This window comes from Loxodonta africana, chromosome 7 (assembly GCF_030014295.1).
Source record: "Loxodonta africana isolate mLoxAfr1 chromosome 7, mLoxAfr1.hap2, whole genome shotgun sequence".
Taxonomy (NCBI): domain Eukaryota; kingdom Metazoa; phylum Chordata; class Mammalia; order Proboscidea; family Elephantidae; genus Loxodonta; species Loxodonta africana.
In genome coordinates, this window is record NC_087348.1 from 64,423,973 (window position 1) to 64,436,155 (window position 12,183).

A 12,183-nucleotide genomic window follows, 5' to 3' on the forward strand; every position below is an offset into this window, starting at 1 on the left:
CAAATTCTCATAAAAAGACCAGACTTAATGGCCTGACTGAGACTGGAAGGACCCCGGTGGTCATGGCCCCCAGACCTTCTGTTGGCCCAGGACAGGAACCACTCCCGAAGCCAACTCTTCAGACAGGGATTGGACTGGACAATGGGTTGGAGAGGGATGCTGGTGAGGAGCGAGCTTCTTGAATCAGGTGGACACTTGAGACTGTGTTGGCATCTCCTCCCTGGAAGGGAGGTGAGAGGGTAGAGGGGGTTAGAAGCTGGCGAAATTGACACGAAAAGCGAGAGTGGAGGGAGGGAGTGGGCGGTCTCATTAGGGAAAGAGCAATTGGGGGTATGTAGCAAGGTGTATATAAGTTTTTGTGTGAGACACTGACTTGATTTGTGAACTTTCACTTAAAGCACAATAAAAATTAAAAAAAAAAAAAAAACCCTATGAAGCAGTTCTACTCTGATACACATGAGGTCGCCATGAATCAGGGTCTACTTGAAAAAAAAAAAAAACTTATTCATGATTCTGAGGACTGTGCAGGGCTCAGCTGGGTGGCTCTTCTGTTCCATGTAGCATCAGTTGGGGCTATTCACTTGGTTCTGGGCTGGATTAGAAGGTCCAAGAAAGCTTTACTTGCATGTCTGGTGCCTTGATGCTCCTTCACTTGGCCTTTCTTCCGTGTGGCTAACTAGTGCTTCCTCAGAGCATGGTGTTTTCAGGGTGATCAGACTTCTTACACGGCAGCTGGTTTCTAAGGAGTGTTCCAAGAGGAGCAAAAACAAAAGCTTCAGGTCTTGTAATGCTCAGTAGTAGAAGTTACACAGTGTCACTTCACACATTTTATTAATCAAAGCCAATCACAGAGGCAGCCCAGATTCAAGGGGAGGGAAGTAGATGCCATCTGAGGAGTAAAACAATCTGGGACCCTCTTTAATCCACCAGAGTATCCTCTTGATACACTTCCATATTCCTCCTCATCCTAGCTTCTCCATTCTCTAAATCTCCTTACCCTCAGCGTCTATTCCATGTCCCGTTTTTTCCCCCCGTGTTCCATTATTTACACCATTGACCCTTTGAAGATTAAATCTTTGGTTCTTTGGTTTTTCTTGCTGTAACTGTGTTGAAATTAGCTGTATAAAGGCTACATATGGAGCCTTGGTGATGCAGTGGTTAAAGCACTCAGCTGCTAACCAAAAGGTCAGCGATTTGAAACCACCAGTGGTTCTGTAGGAGAAAGATGTGGCAGTCTGCTTCTGTAAAGGTTTACAGCCTTGGAAACCCTATGGGACAGTTCTGCTGTGTCCTGTAGGGTCGCTATAAGTGGGAATCGACTCGACGGCAGTGGATTTGGTTTGATTTGGTATGTATGTGTGTGTGTATATAAATAGTTAAAAATTAGAAATCAAGCTATAGACTTTTAAATGAAATATGTCTGTCCATAACAAATGTACTTTTGTAATGAGCTTTAAAAAGGAGCCCTCATGGCACAGTGGTTAACCGCTGGGCTGTAAACTGAAAGGTCAGTGGTTCGAACCCACCAGCAGGTCTCTGGGAGAAAGATGTGGCAGTCTGCTTCCATGAAGATTATTATAGCCTTGGAAACACTGTGGGGCAGTTCTCCCTGTCCTAAATGGAAACACTATGGAGCAGTTCTCCCCTGTCCTATAGGGCCGCTATGAGTTGGAATCAACTCAGTGGCAATGGGTTTGGTTTGGTTTGGAATGAGCTTAAAGGCCAGGTTCAGATTTAGATTTCTGACTCCTCTGAGTTCTGTATCAAAATATGGGGCATAAGGAAAAGCCAGTCCCCATCCTACTCCCTTTCTCCCCACCCTGGCTCTGTCCAACCTCACAAGGGGTCTCACATGCATTCATATGGATGGGTGCCCAAGCCCATGCATCCAAATACCATCTACACCTTCTGTAAACAGCCACCCCTAGAGATATACACGGCACCACAGTTTATCCTCATAAAGCAGTCAGGGAAGAGAGCCACACATTCCCCTGTTTAAGCAGAGAATTCTGGGGTTCTGGGCACCCAAGATACGGTCTAAAAGGAGGAACTGTTTCCAAGTGGGAACATCCTTTTGCCTCCATGGACTCCTCACCCACAACGAGGGGCATGCCTGGCAAAGAATTGAAGCAGGACCTTCTAAGGCATAGGGCCATGGCAGGGGTTGTCTTCCTGGATCTAGAAGCAGTACTGATTTGTGTTTGCCCTTGTACTGGGCTACAGGCTTCAGGGTTCAGCGATGGGCAGGGACTTATTACCCAATAAGCAAGGTATATATGGGCTTACATATGCTTGCTTACTAATCCGTGGTGAATAATTTTACCAGAGGTGGTGAAGCCCATGTGGAATTGTTCACTACAGATTAGTAAGTAAACACAATTAAGGCCGTGCATACCCGGGCTACTGTAAGCCTGTGCATACCTTACTGGTTGATCCGCCCCTGGCCATGGGCTTAGCCTCTCACAAAGACACTTGGACAAGAGCCTGTACTGTACCACCCTTCACATTGGCCTGCTCCACTGTAAAAGGAAAAAGTAATCTCATGATAGTGAGAGAATGGATATGATGGGGGTTTGTAAACCATAAAGTCTTCTTTACATGCTATTTTAATGCTTTATGATTGGATTCGGAATTTGAGCTCTGCTGTTTTCGAGTTTGAGATATTGGATGAATTACTTTACTTCTCTAAGCTTTGGAATTACACACACACACACGTGAAAATAACCTCATGGGACAGGTGGGGCTGCTTATTTAACTCCAGTGTTGTTTAATCCTGAGTGATTAAAACCTGAATGATCTAAGGAACCAGAGAAAGTCATCAGCAGAGATGGAACTAGACTGTCTCAACCGGAATTACCCAGAAGTCAGCTGGGCTCACATTCTCTTTTAAGATATAGATGAGAAGCCTGCCCCCAAAGTGCCCACTCCATGCTGTTTTTCTAAACAAAGACAAAACTGCACATATAGCAGTCCAGTTCTGAAAGACCAAGGCTGCTTTCCACTCAGCCCCACCTATCAGGCTGACTTTTCTGTCTGGTTTTATTCATTTTCTTTTATCTCCCATTGCCACGCTCCTTCTCCCCAAGTGTTCTAATGAGCTTAACATGTATCTTTTTGTTCCTGTGGGCCCTTGCAAAGTGGATGGTGGTATTTTATTTGCATGTATTTTTAGTTGGAGTCCCTGGGTAGTGCAAATTGTTACTGGGCTTGGCTGCTAACCAAAAGGTTGGAGATTTCCAGTCCACCCCAAGGTGCCTTGGAAGAAAGGCCTGGTGATCTACTTCCAAAAAACTAGCTGTTGAAACCTCTGTGGGGCACAGTTCTACTCCGACACACATGAGGCCACCATGAGTCAGAATTGACTCCACAGCAACTGGTTTGGTTTTGGTTTGTTTTTAGTTTATGTGTATAGTATTGTGGTAAATCTTATTCTGTGTAATTGGTCTTTTCACTCAGCTGCATGTTTCTAAGGTCCATCCCTGGTGCCATGTGTACTCTGACCCCTTGCTCCATGATGTGTGCCTGCAACACTTGGCAACCCTTGCACGGACACACGGATGGCTCCACCCCACCACCACCACGGATAGCCCAGGAGTGAACTTCCTCTTACGTACCCCTTAGGGACTGTGTGAGAATTTCTTTGAGACTTACATCCTGGAGCAGAGCCTGTGGTTTCCAGATGTTTGTAGTTCCCAGATCAGTTCCCACAGAGGATCCAGAAGAATCTGCAGTAGAGAGAACAAGGGGGAAGGTGGTGTGGGTAGAGGTTGGGGAGATAAAGAAGGGCCAGAGCCTGCTAGGCCCTTCTTGTTGGCCCTGGCAAGGACTGTGGTCTTCATCCTAAAGACAATGGGAAGCCATTGCGTCAAACTCAAGCAGGAGCCTAGTTTAAAAAAAAAAGAAAGGCAGTGGGTCTTTAGAGCTGGAAAGGCCTTTAAAGACCCCTAGTCCTATTCTTAGAATTTTCAGAAAGCTTCTAAGGCCCATGGAGGCGGTGAGATGCCTGTTAGAGGTAACACAGCCCATTAGAGGCAGTGCTGGGACTGAAACTCAGCAGGGTGCCAGGAGCACCGTGTTCCAGTCCCAGCATTGTAAGCCTTCCTGGTTACCAAGGGCCATCTGAGAGTGGCAGCTTCTGGAAGCTTGGGGTTTGCCAGTGCTGCTACCCCGGTGTGAACCTCAAGCTATTCTTGCTCATTTCTTACCTAGACCTCTGATGGCACTTGGGAGGACCCACCAAAGAATCACAAGCCAGGACCCCAGCCTTTCACTCCCATGGGCTTCAGACTCAAACCCTCCAGATACCCACAGGCAGCCCCTATTAAACTTCTCATGCAGGTCGAATGAGAGAGAGCTGAACCAGAGGGTCAAAGACACAAGTGCCAAACCTAGTTCTGCTTCATATTCTCTGCACCTCAGTTTCCTCATCTATGATATGGGAGAGTAAAAGCAAGATGCTTTCTCAACCCTGAGGGAGCAGGAGAGCAGTGGTATGCAGCCCTCAAATTCTTGTAAAAAGACCAGACTTAATGGTCTAACTGAGACTAGAAGGAGTCCAGAGGTCATGGTCCCCAGACCTTCGGTTAGCCCAAGACTGGAACCATTCCCAAAGCCAACTCTTCAGACAGGGATTTGGCTGGACTATAAGACAGAAAATGATACTGGTGAGGAGTGAGCTTCTTGGATCAAGTAGACATATGAGACTGTGTGGACAGCTCCTGTCTGGAGGGGAGAAATGAAGGTCGAGGGGGACAGAAGCTACCTGAATGGACATGGAAATACAGGGTGGAGAGAAGGAGTGTGCTGTCTCACTGGGGGAGAGCAACTAGGAGCACATAGCAAGGTGTATATAAATTTTTGTTTGAGAGACTGACTTGATTTGTAAACTTTCACTTAAAGCACAATTAAAAAAAAAAAAAAAAGATGCTTTCTCAAGTCGGCCCCTTCCACGGAGCATTTGTGCTTAAGTCTCAGGCACTTGGGGCCTCTGGCGCCCCCATTGTCGCAGAGCCTCTGCTGCTGGTTCTTTGAGTTCTCAGCGTGGGCAGCTCTCTAGGGGGCGGGCCTGCACCCTTAGAGTTTCATTGACCCTTTGCACCCTCATACTTCTGGGCCTCCGCTTTAGAGAGGCACAAAGAACTGAGCCTTTGTTTGGAGCAACAAAGCTGTTTGCAATTTCAGATAGAACCATTTTATTATTTCCCATCCAAAGAGTACTTGAGTTCCATTTTGTTTTGAAGGCTTGTTAGCATTCCCGGATTTAATTAACTGGCAGGGACAAAGCTGCCCCACTTTCTGCACCCCCAGCCCCGGCCGCTCCATCCACAGACCCCAGTCGCCAGCCAGCAGCCACAAAGCCCCTGCTCACGTGGGATGAAGTGCCCATTGTCCTACTGGGGGCTCACCTGGCAGATGAAAGGGGAATCTTTGCTGCAGTCTCTTCCTCACGCTCCCCTCTCCCTACCTTCTGCCCCTCCCCCCCCAAATTTTGGCTACCACATACTGAGCATTTATGGTGTGCCAGACACCAGGCTAAGCACTGTGCGTGTTGTACTTCATGCTATCTTCAAATCCTATAAGGCATGAAAACTTTAAGGGGAAGAGAGCCTCAATTAATGGTGATGAAACAATATGGACAGAGAGAATGGTGACAGAATGTGAAATTTGTAAACACTGTCATTGAAGTGTTCTTAGAGAAATTGTGAATGGATGTATGTTTGGTTGTGTATATTGCCCCCAAAAGTAAATAAAAATATGTTTTTAAAAATCTTATAAGGCAAGTTTTAGTATGCCCATTTTCCAGAGGAGAGATTAAAGTTCAGAAAGATTAAGTCACTTGCCCAAGGTCACTGTCTTAGTCATCTAGTGCTGCTATAATAGAAATACCACAAGTGGATGGCTTTAACAAAGAGAAGCTTATTCTCTCACAGTCCAGTAGGCTAGAAGTCCAAATTCAGAGTGCCAGCTCCAAGGGAAGGCTTTCTGTCTTTGTCAGCCCTGGAGGAAGGTCCTTGTCATCAGTCTTTCCTTGACACTCTGGGACACTCTCAGTCTTCCCTGAGATGCTCTGGGAGCATCTCAGAGCAGGAACCTCAGATCCAAAGGACTTGCTCTGCTCCCAGCACTGCTTTCTTGGTGGTATGAGGTCCCTGTCTCTCTGCTCACTTCACTCTTATATATCTCAAAAAATATTGGCTTAAGACAGTACCTAATCACGTAGACCTCATCAATATAAGCGCCAATAATCTGTCTTATTACATCATAGGTAAGATTTACAACATAGGAAAATCATATAAAATGGTGGACAATCACATAAAATGGTAGACATTCACAAAATACTGAGAATCATGGCCCAGCTAAGTTGACAGATATATTTTGAGTGGACACAATCAATCCATGACATTCCACCCTTTGGCCCTCAAAAATTCATGTTCTTGCCACATTAAAACATATTCACCCCATCATATTATACCAAAAGTCTTAAATCAACTCTAAGTCCACAATCCAAAAATTCTTCCTCACCTGTGAAATCCAGAATGCAAGTTATCTGCTTCCAAAAGTACAATGGCAGAACAGGCACAAGCTAGACATTCCCATTACTAATGAGAGAAACTGGAGGGAAAGAAGGAGTTAACAGGCACCAAGCAAGTTAGCAGAATGCATTACATTAGTCCTCAAGGCTTTGAAAGTAATCCTCTGTTCTCTGAGACAATTTACACAATCGCCCTGTCCTCCAGACTCTAGGTTTTGGCCACACTGACCGGATTCTGAGTGGAGGCCCCTCAGTCCTGGGCTTCAGCCCTGCCTTCCAGGCCCACTGGGACGGCAACTCTGCTCCCTAGGCTTTAGATGCACCATTCTCCTAGTCCTGAGAATCATGGCTCAGCTACATTGACAGATATTTTGAGGGGACACAGTTCAATCCATGACAGTCATACAGGTAGTAAATGGTAGTCAGGACTCAAACCTAAGTCTGTGTGACTCCAAAGCTTTTGCTGCAAGCCACTTCAATAAGCTACCTGCTTGTGGAGACAGGAAGAACTGCAATATAGACTTGAAGGGTCAGGCCCTAGGGGCCGGGCTTGTAACTTGGAAATCTGCCTCCCCAGAGCATCCAGACCAGGGTCCTGTGCCTGCCTCCTGACATGCTCCCTTCCCTAGCACAGCCTCTCAGAGATCTGCTAACAGCTTTCAGCCCCGCCCCCCTCTAGCTTCCTCCGCACTGGGTATTGACACCCTTGGCTCCCAGACATCTTCCCAGCCTCTTGGTCCCAGTCCCACTTTTCTGTGTCCATGTCCCCCTCCCAGAGGAGCCCTACCAGGGCAGGGTGTGATGGACTATGCAATGAAGTCCTGTCCCCTCTGTCTGGGATGTCCCTGTCTACTCTGCCCTGGAATGGACTGGAGCTCCTTCTCAAGCAGACTCCCCTGACAGGGAAGAGGAAGAAGCAATGGAGGTGCACTCTGGGGCAGGCAGCACAGAGTATGGTTAAGAGGAAAGATGCTGAGGCCAAACTGTGTGGGTCTGAGTCCTGGCTGTGATGACTTGGGGCAAGTTACTTAACCTCTTGTACTTCCCCTTTCCTACTGGCGGTTTAATGGTACAAGTCTCGCCTTCCATGTGGGAGACCTAGGTTCGGTTCCTGGCCAACGCACCTCATGTGTAGCCACCACCTGTCTGTCAGTAGAAGCTTGCGTTTTGCTCTGATGCTGAACAGGTTTCAGCAGAGCTTCTTAAGACAAACTAAGAAGAAAACCTTGGTGATCTACTTCCAAAAATCAGCCAGTGGCACCAGAAGAAAGCAAATAAAAAAAAAATTAGAGCAGAATTAAATAAAATAGAAAACAGAAAAACAATTGAAAGAATTAACAAGACCAAAAGCTGGTTTTTTGAAAAAATTAACAAAATTGATAAACCATTGGCCAAACTGAAAAAAAGAAAAACAGGAGAGAAAGCAAATAACCCTAATAAGAAATAAGATGGCGGTATTACAACGGACCCAACCAAAACTAAAAGAATCATATCAGATTACTATGAAAAATTGTACTCTAGCAAATCTGAAAACCTAGAAGAAATCCATGAATTCCTAGAAACACACTACCCACCTAAACTAACACAAACAGAGGTAGAACAACTAAATAAACCCATAACAAAAGAAGAGATTGAAAACGCAATAAAAAAAACTCCCAACAAAAAATGCCCTGGCCCAGACGGCTTCGCTGCAGAGTTCTACCAAACTTTCAGAGAAGACTTAACACCACTACTGCTAAAGGTATTTCAAAGCATAGTAGAAAAGGACAGAATACTCCCAAACTCATTCTATGAAGCCAGCATATCCCTGATACCAAAACCAGGTAAAGACACCACAAAAAAAGAAAATTACAGACCTATGTCTCTCATGAACTTAGATGCAAAAATCCTTAACAAAATTCTAGCCAATAGAATTCAATAACACATCAAAAAAATAATTCACTGTGACCAAGTGGGATTCATACCAGGTATGCAGGGGTGGTTCAACATTAGAAAAACAATTAATGTAATCTACCACATAAATAAAACAAAAGACAAGAATCACATGATTTTATCAATTGATGCAGAAAAGGCATTTGACAAAGTTCAACACCCATTCATGATAAAAACTCTCAGCAAAATAGGAATAGAAGGAAAATTCCTCAATATAATAAAGGGCATTCATACAAAGCCAACAGCCAACATCATCCTAAATGGAGAGACCCTGAAAGCATTCCCATTGAGATCAGGAACCAGACAAGGATGCCCTTTATCCCAGCTCTTCTTCAACATTGTGTTGGAGGGCCTAGCCAGAGCAATTAGGCTAGATAAGGAAAGAAAGGGCATCCAGATTGGCAAGGAAGAAGTAAAAGTATCTCTATTTGCAGATGAGGTGCTCTTATACGCAGAAAACCCTAAAGAATCTTTAAGAAAACTACAGAAACTAATAAAAGAGTTCAGCAGAGTATCGGGATACAAGATAAACATACAAAAATCAGTTGGATTCCTCTACACCAACAAAAAGAACATTGAGGAGGAAATCACTAAATCAATACCATTTACAGTAGTCCCCAAGAAGATAAAATACTTAGGAATGAATCTTACCAGAGATATAAAAGACCTATACAAAGAAAACTACAAGACACTACTGCAAGAAACCAAAAGAGACCTACGTAAGTGGAAACACATACCTTGCTCATGGATAGGAAGATTTAACATTGTAAAAGTGTCTGTTCTACCAAAAGCCATCTATAGATACGATGCAATTCCTATCCAAATTCCAACAACATTTTTTAATGAGATGGAGAAACAAATCCCCAACTTCATATGGAAGGGAAAGAGGCCCAGAATAAGTAAACCATTACTGAAAAAGAAGAACAAAGTGGGAGGCCTCACACTACCTGATTTTAGAATTATTATATTATACCCCCATGGTAGTCAAAACGGCCTGGTACTGGTACAACAACAGATACATAGACCAATGGAACAGAACTGAGAATCCAGACATAAATCCATCCACATGTGAGCAGCTGAGATGTAACAAAGGCCCAAAGTCAGTTAAATGGGGAAAAGACAGTCTCTTTAACAAACAGTGCTGGCATAACTGGATATCCATCTGCAAAAAAATGAAACAAGACCCATACCTCACACCATGCACAAAAACGAACTCAAAATAGATCAAAGACCTAACTATAAAATCTAAAATGATAAAGATCATGGAAGAAAAAATAAGGACAATGCTAGGAGCCCTAAAACATGGCATAAACAGTACATAAAACATTACTAACAATGCAGAAGAGAAACTAGATAACTGGGAGCTTCTAAAAATCAAATACCTATGCTCATCCAAAGACTTCACCAAAACAGTAAAAAGATTACCTACAGACTTGGAAAAAGTTTTTAGCTATGACATTTCTGATCAGCGCCTGATCTCTAAAATCTGCGTGATACTGCAAAAACTCAACTGCAAAAAGACAAATAACCCAATGGGCAAAAGATATGAATATGAACAGGCACGTCACTAAAGAAGACGTTCAGTCAGCAAACAGATACATGAGGAAATGCTCACAATCATTAGCCATTAGAGAAATGGCAAATCAAAACTACAATGAGATTCCATCTCACTCCAACAAGGCTGGCATTAATCCAAAAAACACAAAATAGTAAATGTTGGAGAGGTTATGGGGAGACTGGAACACTTATACACTGCTGGTGGGAATGTCAAATGGTACAACCGCTTTGGAAATTGATTTGGTGATTCCTTAAAAGGCTAGAAATAGAACTACCATACTATCCAGCAATCCTACTCCTTGGAATATATCCTAGAGAAATAAGAGCCTTTACACTAACAGATATATGCACACCCATGTTCATTGTGGCACTGTTTGCAATAGCAAAAAGATGGAAGCAACCAAGGTGCCATCAGTGGGTGAATGGATAAATTATGGTATATTCACACAATGGAATACAATGCATCAATGAAGAACGATGATGAATCCATGAAACATTTCATAACATGGAGGAATCTGGAAGGCATTATGCTGAGTGAAATTAGTCAGTTGCAAAAGGACAAATATAAGACCACTGTTATAAGAACTTGAGAAATAGTTTAAACAGAGAAGAAAATATTATTTGATGGTTACGAGAAGGGCAAGGGAGGGAGGGAGGGGGGTTTTCACTAATTAGATGGTAGATAAGAACTATTTTAGGTGAAGGGAAAGACAACACACAACACAGGAGAGGTCAGCACAACTAGACTAAACCAAAAGCAAAGAAGTCTCCGGAATAAACTGAACATTTCGAAAGCCAGCATAGCAGGGCTGGGGCTTTAGGGACCATGGTTTCAGGGGACATCTAAGTTAATTGGCATAATAAAATCTATTAAGAAAACATTCTGCATCCCACTTTGGAGAGTGGCATCTGGGGTGTTAAATGCTAGCAAGTGGCCATCTAAGTTACATCAATTGGTCTCAACCCACCTGAGCAAAGGAGAATGAAGAACACCAAAGACACAAGGTAATTACGAGCCCAAGAGACAGAGAGGGCCACATAAACCAGAGACTCGACATCAGCCTGAGACCAGAAGAACTAGATGGTGCCCGGCTAAAACTGATGACTGCTCTGACACAACAGAGAACCCCTGAGGAGCAGGAGAGCAGTGGGATGCAGACCTCAAATTCTCGTAAAAAGACCAGACTTAATGGTCTGATTGAGACTAGGAGGACCCCAGAGGTCATGGCCCCCAGACCTTTTGTTAGCCCAGGACAGGAACCATTCCCAAAGCCAACTCTTCAGACAGGGATTGGACTGGACAATGGGATGGAGATGGATGCTGGTGAGGAGTGAGCTTCTTGGATCAAGTAGACACATGAGACTATGTTGGCATCTCCTGTCTGAAGGGGAGATGAGAGGGTAGAGGGGGTGAGAAGCTGACCGAATGGACTAGAAAAAAGAGAGTGTAGGGAAGGAGTGTGCTGTCTCATTAGGGGGAGAGCAATTAGGAGTATATGGCAAGGTGTGAATAAATTTTTGTATGAGAGACTGACTTGATTTGTAAACTTTCACTTAAAGCACAATAAAAACTAAAGAAATAAAATACAACATTCAAGAGAAAAAAAAAATCAGCCAGTGAAAATCCTGTGCGTCACAAGGGTCTGATCAGCAACTGATCATGGGAATGGCACAGGACTGAACAAGCTTTCATTCCATTGTGCATGGAGTCCCATGAGTCGCAGACCAACATGACGGCAACTAACAACAATAACAAACCAAAAACCAAACCAAACCTGTTGCTGTAGAGTCGATTCCAACTCATAGCAACCCTATAGGACAGGGTAGAACTGCCCTATAGGTTTTTCAAGTGAATTTGAACTGCCAACCTTTTGGTTAGTAGCCGAGGTCTTAACCACTGCACCACCAGGGCTCCAACAACAATAACATCTGTAAAATGAGGACATTTCTATTACCTATCTCATAGGGTTGCTCTGAGGATTGAATAAGTTGGTATTTGTAAAGCATTCACTGAAGTGCTTGGAAGGAAGCCTTGCTAGACTTTGTAATAGAAAGGAAAAAATATATAATCCTATGGGTGGTAGGAGATAAGGCTTGTTCAGCCCAAACTGAGACCTGAGACTTTCACTTCGTGTGGGTCTGAGAATCTGGGTCCTAGGCTT